At 33.3% G+C, this 22,043-nt stretch overlaps 1 long non-coding RNA gene across 1 annotated transcript; it reads right to left on the reverse strand.

The window, feature by feature from the left end:
* Nucleotides 1–5,756: 5,756 nt before the first annotated feature.
* LOC145806213 (uncharacterized) lies at nt 5,757–10,047 on the reverse strand. Its single transcript, XR_014349024.1, has 2 exons — nt 9,327–10,047; nt 5,757–8,859 (listed from the first exon to the last, which is right to left on the reverse strand). It is a non-coding gene; the product is annotated as an uncharacterized LOC145806213 (long non-coding RNA).
* Nucleotides 10,048–22,043: the final 11,996 nt, after the last annotated feature.

A 22,043-nucleotide genomic window follows, 5' to 3' on the forward strand; every position in this document is an offset into this window, starting at 1 on the left:
AGAACAACAACGGTGTAACCAACAGGCGTACCTAACCGTATTTTATACAGAGAGGGGGAAGGTTTTAACCAGAGAAAAATAATGGTGTAACCAACAGGCATACCTAACCGTATTTAATACGGAGAGGGGGAAAGTTTTAACCAGGTAAAAAAATAATGGTGTAACCAACATGCGTATCTCAACGTATTTTATATGGAGAGAGGGAAGGTTTTAACCAAGGAGAACAACAACGGTGTAACCAACAGGCGTACCTAACCGTATTTTATACGGAGAGGGGGAAGGTTTTAACCAAGTAGAAAATGACAATGGTGTAACCAACAGGCGTATCTCAACGTATTTTATACGGAGAGAGGGAAGGTTTTAACCAGGGAGAACAACAACGGTGTAACCAACAGGCATACCTAACCGTATTTTATACGGAGAGGGGGAAGGTTTTAACCAGAGAAAAACAATGGTGTAACCAACAGGCATACCTAACCGTAATTAATACAGAGAGGGGGAAGGTTTTAACCAGGTAAAAAAACAATGGTGTAACCAACAGGCGTATCTCAACGTATTTTATACGGAGAGAGTGAAGGTTTTAACCAGAGAAAATGACAATGGTGTAATCAACAGGCGTATCTCAACGTATTTTATACGAAGAGAGGGAAGGTTTTAACCAACGAGAATGACAATGGTGTAACCAACAGGCGTACCTAACCGTATTTTATACGGAGAGGGGGAAGGTTTTAACCAGAGAAAATGACAATGGTGTAACCAACAGGCGTATCTCAACATATTTTATACGGAGAGAGGGAAGGTTTTAACCGATGAGAATGACAATAGTGTAACCAACAGGCGTACCTAACCGTATTTTATACAGAGAGGGGGAAGGTTTTAACCAGAGAAAATGACAATGGTGTAACCAACAGGCGTATCTCAACGTATTTTATACGGAGAGAGGGAAGGTTTTAACCAACGAGAATGACAATGGTGTAACCAACAGGCGTACCTAACCGTATTTTATACGGAAAGGGGGAAGGTTTTAACCAAGTAAACGTCACATCCTAACATGTTTCACGTGAAAGGAGTAAAAGTGGTTTCGAAATCCAAACGCGTCTCATGCAAGTGGAAGAAGGTATGGTAGAATGACAAGGGGTAACCTCTACATGTAGAAGCCACCGATGTTGCTTTTCTTCCTAATCATGTTCACAACTTTCCCTATTCTCCAACGGGGTGACAGACTAGGTTGGTTCAGTATCCAAAATTGAGGCGCATACATGCTACCTCAACCTATAGGGCTGCCATACAGATTTCAAGCCGAGGATACACCCCTGGGTATTTAAACCAGACTTTAGTCTCGGAAATTCCAAACCTTTTGCGTTCTAGGCATTGCCATTCGAACTCTAGTTTCCACTGTCGCAGTTAGTCTCCTAGGAACTCATTGCAATCACAGGCAGATGGCTATACCAGACCATCTGAAGTCGTTCGGGCAGGACAAACACCAAAGGAATTGCACCTTTAGAGGATTTAAGGTCTCCTAGACCTAGGGAGTGAACAAGATGGTGTGAAGCGCAAGATAGCGCGATTAAATTGAAATTGCACAAGATAGTGCGATGGAATCGAAATTGTGCAATAGGTGCTTTATTGTGCGTTAGATGCACAGAATGTAAGGAGGAAAGATGGTGTAAACACCAGGCACACCTACTGTTTTTAACCGATTTGCAATCCTAACGCGTCTCACGCAAGAGGAGGAGGGGTGGTGTAAACAGACAGGCTTACCTGCTGTTTTTAACCGATTTGGGTAGTGTAAACAGACAGGCTCACCTGCTGTTTTTTAACTGATTTGGGTGGTGTAAACAGACAGGCGCACCTGATTGTATTCTAACCGGGGTGGTGTAAACAGACAGGGTCACCTGACTGTATTTTAACCGGGGTGGTGTAAACAAACAGGGTCACCTGACTGTATTCTAACCGGGGTGGTGTAAACAGACAGGGTCACCTGACTGTATTTTAACCGGGGTAAATGCGCAAGATAGCGTAATGCAGCACAATGCAGGTGCACAAGATAGTGCGATGCGCAAGATAGCGCAATTGAATTTGAAATTGCACAAGACAATGCGATGCGCAAGATAGCGCAATTGAATTTGAAATTGCACAAGACAGTGCGATGCGCAAGATAGCGCGATTGATTTGAGATGCACAAGACAGTGCGATGCGCAAGATAGGGCGAGTGAATTAATGCACATGACAGTGCGATGCCCAAGACAGGGCAATTGAATTTGATGCACAAGACAGTGCGATGCCCAAGATAGCGCGATTAAAATTGGTGCACAAGACAGTGCGATGCGCAAGATAGCGCGATTGAATTGAAATGCACAAGACAGTGCGATGTGCAAGATAGCGCGATTAAAATTGGTGCACAAGATAGTGCGATGCGCAAGATAGCGCGATTGAATTGGAATTGTGCGATAAATGCTCAAAATGAGATTATTGTGCGATAGATGCACAGAATGAAAGAATGAATTGTATGCTCGAACCAAATACCGTATACATATACTATGTATAGACAAAACACATACAAATATGGCAATATACACAGACATGCATGTACGGTATACATACATAGATTCGGGAAATATTCTGTTTGCAGCCATCAACGGGAAGATACCGTTATTGAGAAGGTATATTCCGTTTGCTGACGTCAATGCACGTACGCAAAACACGCAAAAAAGAAAGGAAAAATGCAAAATGCATAGACACGGGGGTTCGACCCTCTGATCTCAAGTTTGGCCTTCGAGTCCTCGACCACTGAGCCATGCCACTCTTGTGACAAAATCTTCAAACAAATATATATATATATATATAGGTATATGAGACATATATATACATAAGACCAAAACAAAACAAAAGAAACATTTGTTTGTGGGGTTTGAACCCCTGACCTCGGGCTCAACCTCCCAGCCTTCAACCACAGAGCCAAACCACTGAACCCAAGCCACTCTTGTAACCAAATGTTCAAACAAATATATATAATACATAGATATATAATATATATACATATATGTATAAATATACAATTCTCCCGCCTCTCTCTGTTTTTGTCTCACTCTCTCTTCCGTCATCTTCTTCGAGCGTTGTGTCTGGCACACGATTTCAACAATCGCGGCGCCTGATTGACAGGCTATCCCATCTTGCCCCGATTGTCAATGATCGTCTCGAGCCTTCCTCCCTCTTTGTTTTCTTCTTTGGCTTCATCCTCTTCTTAAGTTGAGGCCTGCGAAAGAGAAAGGCAGAACAAAAGCCTGCAAACTTTCTCTGCCACCACTCTGCAACCTCTTTCTTTTGCATTACTCTCCTTTGCCATGGCTTCTTCACACGGTTCTCTCACTCTTTTTCCAGACCTGAACGAGTCCACGATAGAGATGACCGATTCTGACTCTCCTGAACCTCAACCACGAGCTCCTCCTCCTTCCCCTATTTTCAACTTTCCAGCGATGTCAGTTGAACAAATCATGGCGGCACAGTCTGACATCGAAGCAAACTCGTATATACTGAGGTCATGTGTGGAGACCGTGATAGCGGTCTCCAACTTGTCCCGTCGACTGCAGAACAGGACGTGTGAAGTACATCAGTTACATGCACAACTCTCCCTCCTTCAACGTATGTACAAAGACGCTCGAGTAGAAATTAGTGCGCTGAAAAAGCAGAACAAAGAGCTGAAACGACTGATGACCTCCGTGACTCGATTCGGAGTTTCTTCGCACAACCAATTTGATGGTCGGCGAGGAATAATCTCCTTTGGAAGCTCTGCCAAGGTCAAGGCAGAGTCTTCAAAAGCTTTGAAGGAGCAAAGATGAAACGAGGCAGCTGATGGCAAAGTCAGGCAACGAAGCTGTGTGCAAATGAAGCCGGTTGTAATCTTCTCCGCCGAGCTGCTGCTGAAAAACTGAGAAAATGCTACTCTCTCTCTTTTTGGTTTTTATTTTTTGTTTTTTTTGTTTTTTTGTTTTTTTTTTGAGTCTCTGTAATCGAGGATGTCCTTCCTGACTTCAATAAAATCAATTTCTTTTTTGCTCATCACTGGCATGACTGGCATATCACTTTGAACTTGAAAACATTTTTGTTTGATTGAATTTGAGAGTGATTGAATTTTGAACTCTGAATTGAACATTGATTCTATACTGACCTGAATCAAAGAATGACTTAACGAAAGAAGAACGAAACAAAACGATCCAAACACACTTATATATACTGACTAGTATAAATACACCGATTGGTATAAATATATTGACTGGTATGAAAAGAACACACTTATATACACTGACTAGTATAAATACCCTGATTGGTATGAATACACTGACTGGTATGAATACACACTTATATACACTGACTGGTATGAATACCTTGACTGGTATGAATACACACTCATATGCACCGACGAGTTGATTCGAGTGGTGGAGAAGACAGAATCTCTAACTCGACTATGCCCCTAATTCATTACCTTGAATTTTTTTTTTTATAAAAATGTTTTGATCAACATGACAGTTAGATTAGCATGCTTATTCAATTTTCTGTTTCAAATCATGTAAGCTAAACTGTAAGCACTGAAAATTTTCCCTTTTCAAATCCAAAGAATGGTCCAAGTTTTGCAAAAATAGAACAATTTTTTAGAAAAATTAGTCAGCTTCATTCAAATTAATCAAAACTTACTTTTGCAAATGGCCACTACTCAAACAACATGGGATCAACCATTGGGGTGCATAGTCCCAAGCCAGATAATCAATGGTGATATCCGAACCACGCAAACCGAACCAAGCCAAACCGAACCGAATGAAGCCGAGCAGAACTGGACCAAACTGAACCGTTGAACCAAACCGAACCAAGTTGAATCGAAACCGACTGGACTGAGTAGAACGAAGATACACCAATCAAACGCGGATAGGATAACCAAGTCAACTAAAGATACACTAATCAAACATGGACAAAATGAATGAGTTGAAAAATTATTAGGGCCGAACTTCAAGATGAAGTTACCTACGTATCCCAAAGATAGGAATCAGGCCATCGTAGTTCCGGCTGAGGGTTACTCGGGTATTGACACTTTCCTTTTGTGCTCTAACTTTGCCAAAGCTGCCCTTTCGGGTTTTCAACCTTGCGAGCTTTTCATTTTTTCATTTTTCTATTTTTTTTAATTAATTTTTTTTTTCATTTTGTTCATTTCATTTTTTTTCTATATATTTTTTTTTTGTTTTTCTGCTCTAACTTTTGCCTGGGTCGCCCTTCCGGGTTTTTAGCCCAGCGAGCCTCTCAAGGGTTATATTTATTTTAATTTGAACATGTTGATTGGGTGTGAAATCTCTAGGCCATCTATAAGAACGACTACTACACTTGACCAGTAGATATGATGATGTAGGGACTAAACTAATTGGGTCTGAATTTGCCTCTAGTGTTGCCCCTAGTGTAGTAGATAAGACCTCGACTGTCCTTCAATAATAAAATTTATTCTCTCAAATTCTGGGTTTTGCCTTCCTGGGCGATCTTCATTGGGAAACAATTCAGTTTTAACTTTTTGATCACATCCAACCTTTTGCCCCTAGTTCAAGGGCTGCTTCAAATCTAAATCACATCTGACATTCTTGCCTTTAGTTCAAGGGTTACTTCCGATCCCTACATAGTTCTGGCTAAGGTTCACTTAGGTATTGACACTCTCCTTTTAGGCTCTAACTTTTGCCAAAGCCGCCCTTTCGAGTTTTTAACCTTGCGAGCTTTTCATTTTTTTCTTTTTCTTTTTATTTTTATTTTTATTTTTATTTTTATTTATTTTTTTTTGTGCTCTAACTTTTGCCTGGGTTGCCCTTCCGAGTTTTCAACCCAGCGAGCCTCTCAAGGGTGGTACCTTATTGCCCCTAGTTTAAGGGCTGCCTCCATTTCAGCTATCCAAGCCTCACGCTTTTGCCCCTAGTTCAAGGGCTGTTTCAAATCGATATCACATTCTCTACCCTGAGTTCAAGGTCTGTTTCCAATCTAGATCATATTCGACCTTATTGCCCCTACTTGAAGGGCTGCCTCCATTTAAATCACATCATGGCCCCTAGTTCAAGGGCTATTTCCAATTCGGCTATGCAAGCCTTACACTTTGAATGATCATTGAATACTTCGAATCAAGGTTTGAAAGCTAAGGAGCTAAGGAGGTCGGACCACGAGTCAAGAGGGATCTTATCCTGTATAATCAATTCCAGGCATATCTTCGTAGGACCACGCAAAAACAGTTTTTGAAATCTTTTAACAAAGTGACTAATCACCCGTACTCTTACGAAGATAAGATAGAACCAATTTGGACCAAGCTAGGATCATTCTCAGTACCCACATTAACAAAAATGATTTTATTCATCAAAGGCTTAGCACACCTCTCTTCTTCTCAGTTGATCAAAATTTGCAAATCCCGAGGAAATTCTTCCTCTTTGTTTTCATCAGAGTTTTAGAAAAAGTTTTGAAAAACTTTGGTCAATACAATGAATTAAGGCACAGAGAAGTAGGCAGACTCTATGGCATTTTGTTTTTTTGTTTTTCTGTTTATTGAAAAGAGACTATGACTCAGCAATGGCAACAGACTTTTGACAACATACTCAAAAGAAAATGACAAAGAGGACCTAGACAGGACAGAAATGTCTAGGTTAGCACTATCGAAATCAACAGACTCTGACTCATTAGGCTGACTCGAGCCTGACTCTAACTCTACAAACTTGGTGGAGTCAAACTTAGACTCAATACTCAATTCAGAACTCAGAATAAAACCATTCTCAATTTTGCTAGTCAAAGTGTGGGCCAGCCACAACATTCAAAATAAATTGCTAGCCAAAGTGTGGGCCAGCCACAACATTCAAAATAAAGCTCGTGCAATCAACAGGTGGTCACTCCCCAATCACAGAGATGGTCGACTTTGTGGGATATCGGCATTTTTTTTTTAATTTTTTTTTTTTTGATTTTATGTTTTTGTTATTTTTTTTTTGTTTTTGAAGTAATGGTGCTAAACTAAACAGCCTGAGCCACTCATTCGAATTTGAGAACCCCTGTATAGATCCAATACATTACACATAAAGCAAGAAAGAGAACAAACACTCCTAAAGAGGGTAGGGTTATTCTGTCCTAGCTTGGAATGATCTAGGGTTTCACTATTCACACAAGCGGTATCATACATCCTAGAAATGGGAAAGCATCCTATCCTAATTTAAAAGGTACTATAGCTCACTATATGTACAAGGTTGGCTCTACTTTACGGGTTGAAGCCAAGGTGACGTTACCAAAGAGTTCTTTGGGTCATAACCAATAAAGATCCCAGGAAATCAGAAGGGTCAAATGGCCTCTCTTCGGAGTCTGAGAACCTTAGATAGCAAAGCTAGATAGCAGGGCTACATAGCAAAGCTACCCTTTTGACAAATCTCAAAAGGTTACAACACAAGGCCTCTAAAGTATCGTAAAAATAGGTGTAGTGTCACAAAAAGCTTACCTATGCTCCCACCAGTATCTGGGTAACACAAGGACTTGAAGTGCACCAATGAATGCAATGCAATGAACATATGATTGAAAATAAAGGTCATATCATAGAGTTCGAGTCAAAGTTTCATAAATTCCCCAGCAGAGTCGCCAGAAACTGTAACATGCCCAGGGGGTACCCGCGCGTGTTAAACAGTTCGGACTACTGAGATCTCTTTGATCTAGTGTCACGAGTGCAATGTGAAACGTAGATGAGAGTCCAGATTTGGCAACTTTTATTGAAAATCCATTTTATTGCAATTTTGTCAAAAATGGACTGCGTCATCAGATTTCAGAGTCACCACCTAATATTTATTTTGGGAAAATTAGGAAACCCATGACTCGTGCCAAGGCCACTGTTCGTCGTAACCAAGGATGCTTGGCTCGGAACCTTAGGTATGAGAGGGGAAGGTCAATAATGAGCACCCCCGCCCACCCGATCAAAGATCGGCCTTTACTAACCATGATATGAATTTTATTTTATTTATATGTTCATGTTCTGATTAGTTAATAAATCCTAAAATTTACTATGTGAAGCATATCAAGTATAAACTATGTCATTCATTTTGGAACGATTTGATATCATGCATTTTGAAAGAGTTTTGACGATGTACAACCCAAATAAATTGAGTTTACAAGCATGAAAAATCAACATCATTCCAAATTAAGCGACACAACCTCCATCCACTGGCATTCATAGAGTTATATCATATAAACAACTAGCCTCATGGTAGAATGCTAAACATAGTAAGAAAAACACACACACACGGAATGCTAAAGCATAAAAACTCACATGTTTGATGTCCTACGAACAAGCTGCAAAACAAAGTTAGTAAAATATGCATGATCTTATATACAAAACCATAATGCAATTCACTCATGAGATGCAACTAAAGATTCGGCTTCTAAAATATGATATGTGAATCATCTTAAGAATATGAGGTAGCGCACATAATCACATAGGAATTGATTAAATCCCCAAATGCAAACTTAGCCGAATCAAGATGCATGAAACATGGATGCAAAGCATAACTATGATGAAAAATAAATATGAGGTTTATGTACAAATAAAGAAAGCAAGTAAAAGAACGGGATAGAAAGAAGCGGGGGTGGGAATTATTACAAATAATTACAAACCAAATTAGAGAGGGATGAGGAGAATATTACAACAAAATAAAAATCTCACAATACACTCAAAATAAAATAAATAAATAAAATAAAAGCTTCATGTTCTTTAGAACCGCCGGCGGAAATTGGTTAATATTGGGAGATTACGCCATCTTGTTCGGAAGAAGCTAACCGACCGGCCAAATAGGCCGGCCGGCGAACTAGGCCAAGCAAAACCTGTCTTGTTGCAAAACCAAGAAAAGGAACAAACAAAAAATATGTAGGTGGCTCAACTAACCACTACCGGTTAGATTAAAAAAAGAAAATAAATATAAAATAAAATACAAAAAAGTGCAAACTCACAACATAAACCTAAAGCAAAAAAACAAATATAAGATAGAACATGCAAAATTACAACAAAACTAATATGAGACTAATACACGAAAAAAATAAATATGAGGTAAAACATGCAAGATTACAATAAAACTAATATGAAATTAAAGTATGCGAATAAAAATAAATAAATAAATAATTATGAGCTAAACAAACCACTAGGATTATAACAACATACTATGAAATATAAAGTAAGAAAATAAATATGAGATAAACAAATCACTTGGATTATAACAAAACACAATGAAATAAGAAGCAAGAATATAAATATAAGATATAAAATATAAGAAAATGAAAAATGAAAAATTCACCTTCCAAAGAAAGATTGAACTTCTTGATTTCCAAACTTCCTCTTGATCACCCTCAAGTGTAGGAAGTGTGTTCTCAAATCCTCAATTCGAAATTATGGAGTTTATGGAGTTTGGGTTATGGAAAGTGGTTAACTCTCTAGTTTTTCTCACTTTCAATCACTAAACATTCTTCTTTATGATCGAGGCGATTAATCTTTGGCCATATCAGAATTTTTGGAGTGGTTTTGGTGTATGGAAATGAGGAATTTCAGTAGCTATGGAAGGTATGGGGTGTATATGGAAGATAGGAATATTTTTGGCTAAAAAACTCAAATTTTCTCTCTTTTTTCACTCTTTTCTCACTCCTTTCTCTTCAATTTCGTAGTCCTCCTCCTCTCTTACAATATGATCATTCTATATAGGCAATGAGGGAGAGTAAAGGTCAAAAAGAAGGTGGGAGACAAGGTGGGAGACAAGAATGTGATAGGAGGGCAAAATTTCAAGGTGGTTGCATGGGATACTCCTTTATGGATGCAAACAAAACATCTTTTTGACTATGGAGGATGGTTAGGTATAATGGAGGATGAGTGGATACACTTGAATGGCTCAAAGAATAGGTAAATGGGTTGTCCCAACCGAACCAAAACCAAGAAAAATGGGATATTGCTGTTTTGGGTCGAATTAACAAAATCTGCTTTTAAGCCCAACTTCAAATGGGCATATCTCCCCCATATGGACTTGGTTTTAGGCAGTTCTTTGGTCCAAATTGAAGCCCCATAAGTCTACTTTCCAATGGTGGTGGCCTTACATTTAAATTCCAAGTGTACAAAGAGATATGCCTAATTTGGTGAAGGCTGTCTCGGGCTGGGTCAACAAAATCTACTCTTAAGCTTAACTTCAAATGGGCATATCTTCCTTATTTAGACTTGGTTTAAGGTGGTTCTTGAGTCTAAATTGAAGCCCTAGAAGTCTACTTTCCAATGGTGGTGGCCTCATATTTAAATTCCAAGTGTACAAAGAGAAATGCCTAATTTAGCGAAGGCTGCTCATTTCCTTCTTAATAATTTGATACTCATCCTTTTCCTAAACCAGCTTTCTTTCATCCCCTCCTATTTCCTTTAACTCCAAACCTATAAAGAAGATATTTTTAAATATTTTTCAAAAAGTTCACCTCCCTTCCATTCATTTCCACTTTGCCCTTACTCGGTTTACTGAAAAGTGTAATATTTTAATCGAAATGGGAGCCTCGGGACATCATAGAAACATTTAAAAAAACATATTTTGAAAAGAGGGTTTTAAGGTCTAAAGTAGTTTGGCCAAAAAATGGGTGAAAGTTGTGATTAAAACTTAAATTCCATCTTTCTTACTGAGAATTTTGTGAGAAACGCATTCTAATTGTCATCATCGGGTAATCAAAAGAAAGCGCCCAAGTCTTAGGGCCGGTCAAAAATGGGGTGTCTACAGAGATTGTGTAGATGATTATATAAAAGGGTAAATTATAAACACATTTACTAAAATTTACTTAAATTACAAATTATCTTTTGTGATTTTAAAAATTACATTATATCTCTTAAAATTTCTAATTTCATAACAAATAGGTCTTTTTATTAATACATTACCAAGTTAATTAACAATTTTTAATAATGTTAAAATTTTATTTCAATTAATAATTCAGATAATTTTATTATTGTACAGATGAACAGTTAGAAATTTCACTTTTTCAATTAATTTTGTTAAATGAAAAATTCTAAGAAAGTGATATTTATAATTTTTCAGATCATAAGAAACAATTCAGTGTGTTTGGTTTGAGTTTTTTGGATTAAGTTTTTTCAAAATTAAGTTTTTTGGTTTTCATATTTTTTTGTTTTTAGTGAATATTTTTAAAGTTTTAAACATTTTTTTTTACTTTTTTAAATGTACCTTACTTAGATATATTTAAAAAGTAAAAAAAATGTGAAAAAATATTTTAAAAAATTAAGAAATACATAAAAATATAAAAAAATGTACTGAATTCTTATATTTTTTTTGTATTTTTGGTATTTAGTGAATTTTTAAAAGATTTTTTTTACAATTTTTTTTTCTTTTTTTGTGTATTTATGTTAGGTGTGTCTAAAAAGTAAAAAATTTGCATAAAATATTAAAAAAATTTAGTAAAAACAAAAAAATAAAAAAAATAAAAAAAATAAAATTTTCTAAAAATTATTTTTAAAAAAATCAAACCAAACATAACCATTAATATTTTAAATAAAATTAAGAGAATATATTTATAATTTATCCAATATAAAAAGTGTTGTGTACGGCTTTTACAGCTGTACATCCCTATGCATGGATACATCCACTTCCACAATTTTTATGCCATGCTTTACCTTCCCTAAACATAAAAAAAAAAAAAAAACTTATTAATAAGTCGTAATAGTTAGATTTAATTTTCATCAAGTATTATTAAAAATAAATTATAATAAAATTATTATTAAAAATATATTTTTTTAACAATTTTTTACATTTTGATAAAAATTAATAATTAATGATTTTTTTGTCACGATTTTTATAAATTATCGCTAAAACTTACGATTAGTGACGTTTTCTGTGATAAATTTTTCAAAATGTTGCTAAAAGCTACAAATTAGTGACTTTTTTTTTGACAATTTTTGTAAAATATCGCTAAAACTTATAATTAGTTGCATGTTTTGTGATAAAATTTTTAAACTGTCAATGAAAATTAACAACTAGTAATAGTGTTTAATAAAAAATGTCATTAATTATCATAAGACCTATTAGATAATAAGTTCACCTATTAGGGCCTACACGTAAATTATTCAAAAAAAATAAAATAAAATAAAATAAGGTAATGATAGAAATTTCTAAAACATTACTTTTAAATTTACTCACATTAATGTAGCAAAAGTTTTTTTTTTTTTTTTTTTTTTGTTATGTAGGGTATCCTAGGCCAGTTTATGCATGCCAAAATAAGTCCCTACAGCCCGAACAAGTCTTCTACAACAGGGCTTACGTGCTGCAATCCGTAGCGCCAAGGTGTGTGTTTGCTGATTAGGAGATTCGAACCTAAAATCTGGAAGGGAGCAAACTTCCAGGTCTCCGTTGTCACCTACTAGACCAACCACCTAGGGGTATAATGTAGCAAAAGTTGAGTTTTAGTTAATTGTTTCCTGAACAAATTAACAACAAAAATGTAACAGTCTATATCATTGGAGATAAATTTGTAAATGACATGTTAGAGATTTTAAGTATTTTTTCTTGAAAAAAAAATCCAATAAATGAGAATTTCAGAAATGAGTTTTCAATTAGTAGAGATGTAAGTAAGAATTATGTCTCTAAATACATGTCTCACACTCTATTGATTTATAATTAATTTATGAATTTCACTAAAAGTTTACTTTTGGAGCCAAAAATTTTGGTCTCTAAACTCTTATATGTTGTAGTGGATATATCACACTTTGTTTTATTACCCCAATTCAATGATCATACACTCTGAAGAAAAGGCCTACCATAGGCACCTCTAAATAAGTGGCAACACAACTACTTTGGATCGTTACAACGCCAATTTAAATTGTAATTAACCATAACTCTATTATTAACTAATGTGATCCAATTAATGATCATATACTCTGAAAAAAGATGCTTATTATATGCACCTCTAAATAAGTGGCAACGCGACTGATTTGAATTGTAGCAATGCCAATTTAAATTGAAGCAATCATGGCATTATTGTGAACTAATGTGATCCAAGCTCATGTTGAGTCGTGTTTAAGTGCAAAGTGATTTTAGTTATAGATGTATACGGTGTACAAAATTTTTGATCTTTTTTTTTTATCATCCCCTAATTTTCTCACTGAACATGAAAAACTAAAGAGGAAACACATTAAGTTGTTAAAATGGAATGAATTTTCCATTAAACTTACAAAATAATTCCTGCCGATTCTAATAAAAGCTTAGTAGGAATAAAATTTTGAAATTGTATCACAAAAATCAATCCCCATCTAACGATCCGTACTAGAGGAGCTCAATCCAGTGGTCAAATTTGGGCAATTGCAACTTAAAAAGGTCTTGGAATTCACAAAGATTGGGCCGAACAGACAAATTATGTGGACCTTTAACTTTAGGATCGCTACACGGCCCAACACTTCAATCAACTAACCTGCCCAAATGAATGCTATCCTCCCTTCTTTATTTTTATTTTTTTTTGTGAATATTTATACTAATATGAATATAGTTTGGTTTGGTTTAGGCTTTGGCTCAACCTTGTAAGGCTTTGTTTGTTGTACCTTACTAGATCTACTTATAAGGGTTTTTTTTATTTTAAGAATTTATGTCATACATTAACTTCTACTTCTCAATATTAAAGTAAAAATAACTTAATTAAACTTTTTTTTAAAATGATTACCAAGAAGTTACTAAAAGAGTGCTTTTAATTTTTATTTTTCTTTATAGCTTTTACCTTTTTTATTATCTTGAAAAAAATTACAATAAGCATGGCCAACAATCCTCCATTTCTAAATTCTTGTCCCAATGTTTTAAAACATTTATAATTATTAAATCATTAAAAATATGAAGGTGTAATAATTTCATATAAATGTGGATGTTTTGGAATAGAAAGATTTGAAGATAGACGATCCCATGCCAACTCCATAGTCTATCCCATTCCATGCATGTTGTAGACATCCCATTTTTTACTGTCCCTGAGACTTGGAAACCTCAATCCGAACACTCGATGATGAAAGTTACATTATGCAAATTGTTCAAATCTTCGCAAAAGAATTCGGTTTCAAGCTTCAAACCCAAGCCTTCCACCCCATTTGGACCAAAACCCTTTTTTTAGCATGATCACTCAGTGAGCAGCTGGGCCAATTAATGAGTAGTTGGGCCAAAATAATTGGCAGGTCGGCCAATTAATGAGTAGGCCATTCAAAATATTGGCCACCGGCCATGTTCAATAATAGCAGATAATTTGACAGCTACCAGATGTCCTCATATACATGTCTTGCACCAGCTATCTCTATATAGATATTTCCGATGTAAGAAGGTGTTTTTCTATAAATACAAGATCCCCCTCATGGTTTAGGGTTAGAAAAAATTCTCCAAGTGCCAAAATTTGTCCAACACACTACCTCTCTCTCTTGCAATATACATACACTATACATACATTTCCTAAGCCTAAACTTGAAGCCTGTTGCTGAGATTCTTGAACACAAATTTCATCTCTTGAAAGTGTTCAACTTGCAGTTTATGAACTAGAAGAACATCCTCTCTTTAAAGGGTAATCTTTGAGCTTTTGTACCATTTTTTTCTATCTCTTTTCTTTACTTTTTCACACTGTTTTTCAAAGTGTTTTTAAGCTTAAAAATGTGATTTTAAGTCATTAAAAAGAGGAGAGGCTAGCCATCCTTCTTTAGGCTTGTTGATTGTTTGAAACCCCTTGGCCCATATTTGATCACTTTTTCCACCTCAAAAACTCAATTTTCAGCACTTTTTTTGTGTTGTTTCAGTACTGTTTTATATGTTAAATTATGCTTTGAATATTGTAGATGTGTTGTTGTAAGTCTTCATGGATGTAACTTTCAATCCATTTGAGTTGATAGTCTTTTCTTACACTTTTTTTTATAGTTTTTATACATGCTCATACCATTGTAATTTCCCCCCATAGAAAAGGGCTTGAAAAGCTCATTTCTCGGGTTAAGTCAATGCTTGATACTCTTTATCGCTTTTAGACTTAGTGGACGTAATTATCACTTTTGGAGAAAAAAAAAAAGGAAGAAAAGATAATAAATGGAAAGGTAATGTAGAAGAGGCTAATAAAATTAGAGTAAAAGTGGTAAAAAAAATGTAATAAAATTGAGTTAGGTTTAATCGGACATTATATTGAACCCATTGCGTCTTGAATCATTACATACTCTTTAGTGATGTTCAATGATTCAAGAAGCAATGTCTACCACTTCCCTTGAGGTAACTCCATGATAGGAAGGAAGTGTTGTTGATCTTTTATTTCCTTCTATTGAGCTTTTGTCCTATCAATTCATAGATCATTACGTAACAAATTTGAGACAATTGATGATTTGTAAATCAAATCTACTCATCTCTTGATCATCTGCATGATAAGAAAGAGCAGAGAAGATACACATCTCATGGAAACACTTTGTTTTTGCTTTGTTTCAACTCTGTGGCAACAGGGCAGTTCCCAAAAGCAGTGGCCAGCTGACCACCAGTCTGTATGGCCGACAACTTTCCAAGGTCGGCTGGCCACCCATTTTTGTACAAGTAGTGGCATTTTCATGATAGAATAGAGTAGAATTTGAGGCAAAAACAGAATGATTTTCTGACTGCAAGCAGAGCAAATTCTGACAGCAAGCAGAGAGGTTTCTAGGAGAATGTTCCCATTTGTGTGCATATGGCTTCTCGCTTCCCGTTATAGTCATATAAATTAGTGCTTTAATATTAGTATGTGTAAATTAATTAGTTGGATTCATTTGAATTTGTAAAAGCTAGTTAATTTAGTTAATTTATTTGGTGTTGTAATAATTAGTTTAATTCGAACATTCATTCGGACCCACTTGTGCGAGGGCAAATTTGTAACACTTGTAATATTTGTATGTCTTCCAACTCCCATTTCTTTCTCCCTTGTAGTTATATGCTTATCGTGGTAGCATCATGTCTTCCATTCTCATATCATTGCCATGTTTCGTATCCATGTTTTGCATACATTGGGTTCGGTTCATCATTCTAACATTGTTGTCATTTCCTACTTACTTGAATATGTGCGTTACCTTATGCTTTGAGTTGATCTATATAACATGTTAAAATAAACCGAATCTTGTAGTTGCATTTTGTCTATATTGCATTAGTCACTTGCATATTAGAGCATGCATTTTTCTAACTATTTTCTTCTATTTTGGCTTGCCTCGATTGAGTACTAGGTAAGTACTTGCGCTTTAGCATATTGCATGTATATTTGTGTCGCCATATCAAGCGTATTTATCGTGAGGCTGTGCTTATTTGATGTACCTCTTTGAATGCCTGTGGATGAAGACTATTTCGCTTAAATTGGGATGATTTCAATAAGTGTACATATGAGCTTGCTTTTTCAAGTAGCACATATTCAAAACTTTTTTTTAAACAAACACAAAATCAAAGCATTCCAAAATTGGTGAAATAATCTATACTTGTGTGCTTCACATAGTAAGTTAGCATTAATTATCGGAACAAGAACATATAATGTACATAAAAATCACATCATGATTAGTAGAGGCCGATCTTTAATCGGGTGAGGGGAGTGCTCAATTCATGACCTTTCCCTCTCATACCTAAGTTCCCGAGCCAAGACACTTTGGTTATAATGGACAAGTACCATTTGGCACGAGCCACAGATTTCCTAAATTTTTCAAAAATATTTATGTGACGACCCTGAAATCTAGTAATGCAGTCCATTTCTGGCATCTCTGATGATTAATAGATTTTTTAAGATTTGTCAAATTTGGACTCTCATTTGTGTTTTTCTGTTTCACATTATACTTGTGAAACCAAATTCAGAATCACGGGAGTCGAACTGTAGGGTCATCGTATCCGAAGAGACTAAACCCCTCTGAAAAATATGAAAAAGTAACTACAAATACGAGCACCACCTAAGACAAGGCTCATAGAGAATCAAGATCACCTTTTTTTTTTTTTTTTTTTTTTTTTTTTTTTTTTTTTTTTTGTTATTATGCCTCATTCTCTATTCCCTTACATTTGATTGATTCATAACATTATTCACGTCAAATATATATATATATATATGATGATTTTACTAACCAATTAAATTTAAGGACACGTACTTACATGTTTATCCCCTTAAAACCATGGAAATTGAGTGTTGAAAGCAGGGACCACATCTAAGGCGCCATGAGATACACGCAATCCTCTGTTCTCGATTATTATTAGGAAAATGATTGGTGGCCTTAAAAAAATTGTCCCTAATACCCCTAATTTCCAATTTTGGAAACTGTTTTTTTTTTCTTTCTTTTTTCCTTTTTTTTTTTTTTTTTTTTTTACCTAAAATGGACTTTCGGGGCATTCGAGCCCCGAAGTCTCGGGCCCTCAATCAGCGTTGTTATTATTATTATTATTATTATTATTATTATTATTATTTTATGTTTCAATAAATTAATGATTTTTTATTTTTATTGATAAATCTCATTTAGAGATGTTTTAATCAAATAAGTCCATCAAGAAAAATTATAACCTAGTTAATCGCAAGTATTTATATTTTTATTCTGTGAGGTTCTTTTTTCCTAATTTATATTGTTTATTGGACTATTATACCTTTATGTCTATTGTTGATAGATATTACATAGAAAAATGATATACAAATTTCTTTTTTATTGCTACCTCTATTTTGATGGTTACCATTATTCATATTTTTCTTTTTTATTAGTTTCATTCACATTTGTGGTATTATTTCATTGTGCTTGGATTTGAAATTCTCTATTTAGTAGGGTTTAGAAACTCTAATTTACACATAGTGGTGAAATAATATTATGTTTCTCCATTGTTGCGGCGAAACTTTGTATTCCTCCATTGTCACTTTATGTTCAAAATTCTGTGTTCCTCCATTGTTGTTCTGTATTCGTTACTCTATGTTTCTCCATTGTTGTAAGTCAAAAATTCTATTTATGTCCCGTCAATTTTGTTATAAACATATTTTTCAAATGTGGGTTTGATTTGGATTGGTGGAATGGTAAAATTGCATAGATTGTTAAGAATAGTGATAATGATAAAAATGATGATGAAGATGAAGATGAAGATGAGAATGTGGGTGATATTTTTTTTATTTTTAGAGTGATTGAGCTTTTTTTTCTTTTTTCTTTTTTTCTAATTCTATTACTGACATTGTTTCTATTTTTATTTTTTCCCAATCAGTGTGAATGTTCACCTTTCACATTGTTTGAAAGTCTAAGAAATAGGTATTGGAAAATAGATATGAACATAATTACATATTTTGCAAAATGTGAATGTTCATATATTATTGGTTATTTGTTAACATACTTGCTATTTGAACAATCATTTTACGTTACTATTAAACAATTGAGATAGTCTTCTTTTTTTTGGGTAAATTACACTGGCACCTCCTGAGATTTATATTTATTACAGTTCCCCCTTACCTTTTGGAAATTATATCTCCTCTCCTGAGATTTAAAGTTTCATTACAGATTCTCCCCCTCAACAATTTAATTTTTTTAAAATACCAATTTTGCCCTTATTGGGTAAATTACATTGACACCCTTCACATTTTAGAAATTATAATCCCCACCCTAAGGTTTAAAGTAGCATTACCAATTGCCCCCTTGGTTAGTATTAATTGGAAAAAAAAATTCATTAAAAAAAATTAATTGAAAAAGAATTTTGTTAGTAAAATTTTTAAATTTTTGTTTAAAAACCAACGTAAATTCATTTTTTGAATTTACGTTTTTTCCTCAAATTTACAAACTGAGACAACCATTTAAAAACCAAAAAAAAATTATCAAACAAGTTTTTATGACAGTTTTTTTAATTTTTGTAAATATAAATTAAAAACTAAAAACGTAATGGTTACCAAACAGGTCTCAGATGGTAAAAATGTCATAAAATTAATAAATAATTAAATAAGTTACCAACATAAGAAATGACTTATCAAAAGATTCTTAGGCTATGTATGGTTTGATTTTTAGAATTTTTTTAAAAAAAATTAAAAATTAATTTGGTTAAGAAATAAAAAATAAAAAATAATTATCATTTTTATATAATTTTTTTCTTTCGAGTGGTTAGAAATAATTTTTTATAAATTAAATTGAAACAGCCATACGTATGTATATAACTTGCCAAAAAGTTAAATGATAATTATTTTTTATTTCTTAATCAAATTAATTTTTAATTTTTAAAAAAAAAATTCTAAAAATCAAACCATACATAGTCTAAGAATCTTTTGATAAGTCATTTCTAACGTTGGTAACTTATTTAATTATTTGTTAATTTTATGATATTTTTATCATCTGAGACCTATTTGGTAACCATTTCGTTTTCAGTTTTCAATTTATATTTACAAAAATTTTAAAAATTGTCATAAAAACTTGTGTGGTAATTTTTTTGGTTTATCTCAGTTTGTAAATTTGAAGAAAAAACGTAAATTCAAAATATGAATTTACGTTGGTTTTTAAACAAAAATTTAAAAATTTTACTAACAATTTTTTTTTTCAATTAATTTTTTTTCCAATTAATTATTTTTTCTATGAATTTTTTTTTCCAACTAATACTAACCGAGGGGGTAATTGGTAATGCTACTTTAAACCTTAGGGAGGGGATTGTAATTTCTAAAATGTGAGAGATGTCAATGTAATTTCCCCAATAAGGGCAAAATTGGTATTTAAAAAAATTAAATTGTTAAGGGGTAGAATCTGTAATGAAACTTTAAACCTCAGGGGATGAGATGTAATTTCCAAAATGTAAGGGGGGAACTGTAACAAACATAAACTTCAAGGGGTTGTTAGTGTAATTTACCCTTTTTTTTTCCCCAATTTTGTTTCATATTGCAGTGTGAATGTTCACATTGATATAAATTTTGTTTTTTGATGGTTAGTTGTATGTTAATTGTAAATTGTGAACATTCATATTGTACTTTGGTATGAGTTTTTTTTTTTTTCGAAAGTTAGTTGTATTTTGTTATTTTTTTTTACTATGCTTATTGGTTGGATAATCATTTTTGTTACCATTGAACAATCGAAATAGTCGATTTTCACTTTTTTAAATTTTATGAAATAGTCGAATTTCATAATTTGAGATTTTCTTTGTGAAATGTGGGAGAGATTTTCTCCTTAAAATGAGTGAGAGATTTCTCCATAGAAATAACGGAAAGATTTTCTTTTTAAAATGAGGGAGAGATTTTCTCCATAAAATGAGGGATTGTTATGTATTAGTTTCAAAATAGAAACATGTGCAAAAAAAATAGAAATGATGATTTGGTCATATTACATTAAACATGACTTAATAGAATACTCAAAAAGAATATGTGTTAGATGAAATAAAACACTTAAAAAGAGAATTTATTAAAAAATGACCCATAAATTAAATTGTTAAATTATGTTTTAAAATTATCATGTTATCAGATTTTTACATGGTAGTGTTTAAAAACAGAAGAAATTATGGAATATGAGAATATTTAGCTCTAAAAGATGCTTTGAAGAAATTATGGAATGTGAGAATATTTAGCTCTAAAAGATGCTCTTATGTTATCAGATTTTTACATGGTAGTGTTTAAAAACAGAAGAAATTATGGAATATGAGAATATTTAGCTCTAAAAGATGCTTTGAAGAAATTATGGAATGTAAGAAATTATGGAATGTGAGAATATTTAGCTCTAAAAATGCTCTGAAGAAATTATGGAATGTGAGAATATTTAGCTCTAAAAGATGCTCTGCAGAAATTATGGAATGTGAGAATATTTAGCTCTAAAAGATGCTCTGCAGAAATTATGGAATGTGAGAATATTTACATCAGTTGAAATAGATAGCCCAACGAATTAAAAGCAGAAAAAATATGTCTACATGTATAACTTGTGCTCGGGGAAAAAAATGTTGAATTAAAAGACAAGAAGAGAAGACACAATGTGGGACAGAAGAGTATCCATGCTTGTCTTACTTTGACTTTTCTTCTGCCATTATTCTCTCAAATCCGTAGAAGGATTTTCTGTCTCTAAATAATTCTGTTCTTCTGTTTCAATTCACTCACGATTATTAGATATGTCTTAAGATTTTCACATCTTGAATTTCTTATATGATCCAATAATTGTAAGTGAATTGAGACCGAGTGACAGAATTATTTAGGAACAGAGAATCCTTACTCCTCAAATCTACATACTTCTACTTCAATTAGGGGTGGAATCATAAATGTTGTTTAGGAAAGGTCAAGATGTGTGTATGAAAAAAATTTGACTTGGTTTTGATACATAACTAATTAAAAATAATTTTTTATACGAATATTGTGAAAATATAATTTCATAAGGATGAAATTAAATAAATCTAGAGTAATGTTAGGAATCATGAAAAAATGATCATGAATTATTCTATGAAGATTCTTCATCTTTAGATTATACATATAATAAAACATCATATATTAATCAAAAGATAAAAAAAATTCATGAAATATTCCATAATATTTTTTTTCATAAATCTCAGTATTACTCATAAATCTAACAAGTCATTTTTTTCATTTTATAATTTGAAATAGTTAAAAATCATCTCATTATATATTATAAAATATTGATAAAATAAAAAATTAGTGATTGATTTTATAAAATAGGTATCATCTCATTATATATTTTATAAACGATCTTATTATGGCCCAATTTGGAAAGTGAATTTTTAGCTCTCTTTTTTTAAGTTAAAATCCACAAATAAGACAAATAAGCTAAAATAATTAATAAAATAAAATGTCACATCAAATTCATAATCATTTTATTTTTTTCTCTCACAAATATTACATTCAAGTATAAAAAATCCAATGATCTTTCCAAATACAAAAATTTTAGCCTATTAAAATAATTAAAAACTAAAATAGCTTATTAAAATAGTCAACTTCTCAAACGAGACCTAAGAGTTGCTTGTGCTAAATAAATTAACTTTTTTACTTATTACAAAAAAGCGTATGAATAAACTAGTTTATAAGTCACTTTCTAAAATATATTATAAGAATAGTATTTAGATTTTCCAAAAGTT

This window comes from Camellia sinensis, chromosome 13, assembly GCF_055761805.1.
Source record: "Camellia sinensis isolate YWXY chromosome 13, ASM5576180v1, whole genome shotgun sequence".
Taxonomy (NCBI): domain Eukaryota; kingdom Viridiplantae; phylum Streptophyta; class Magnoliopsida; order Ericales; family Theaceae; genus Camellia; species Camellia sinensis.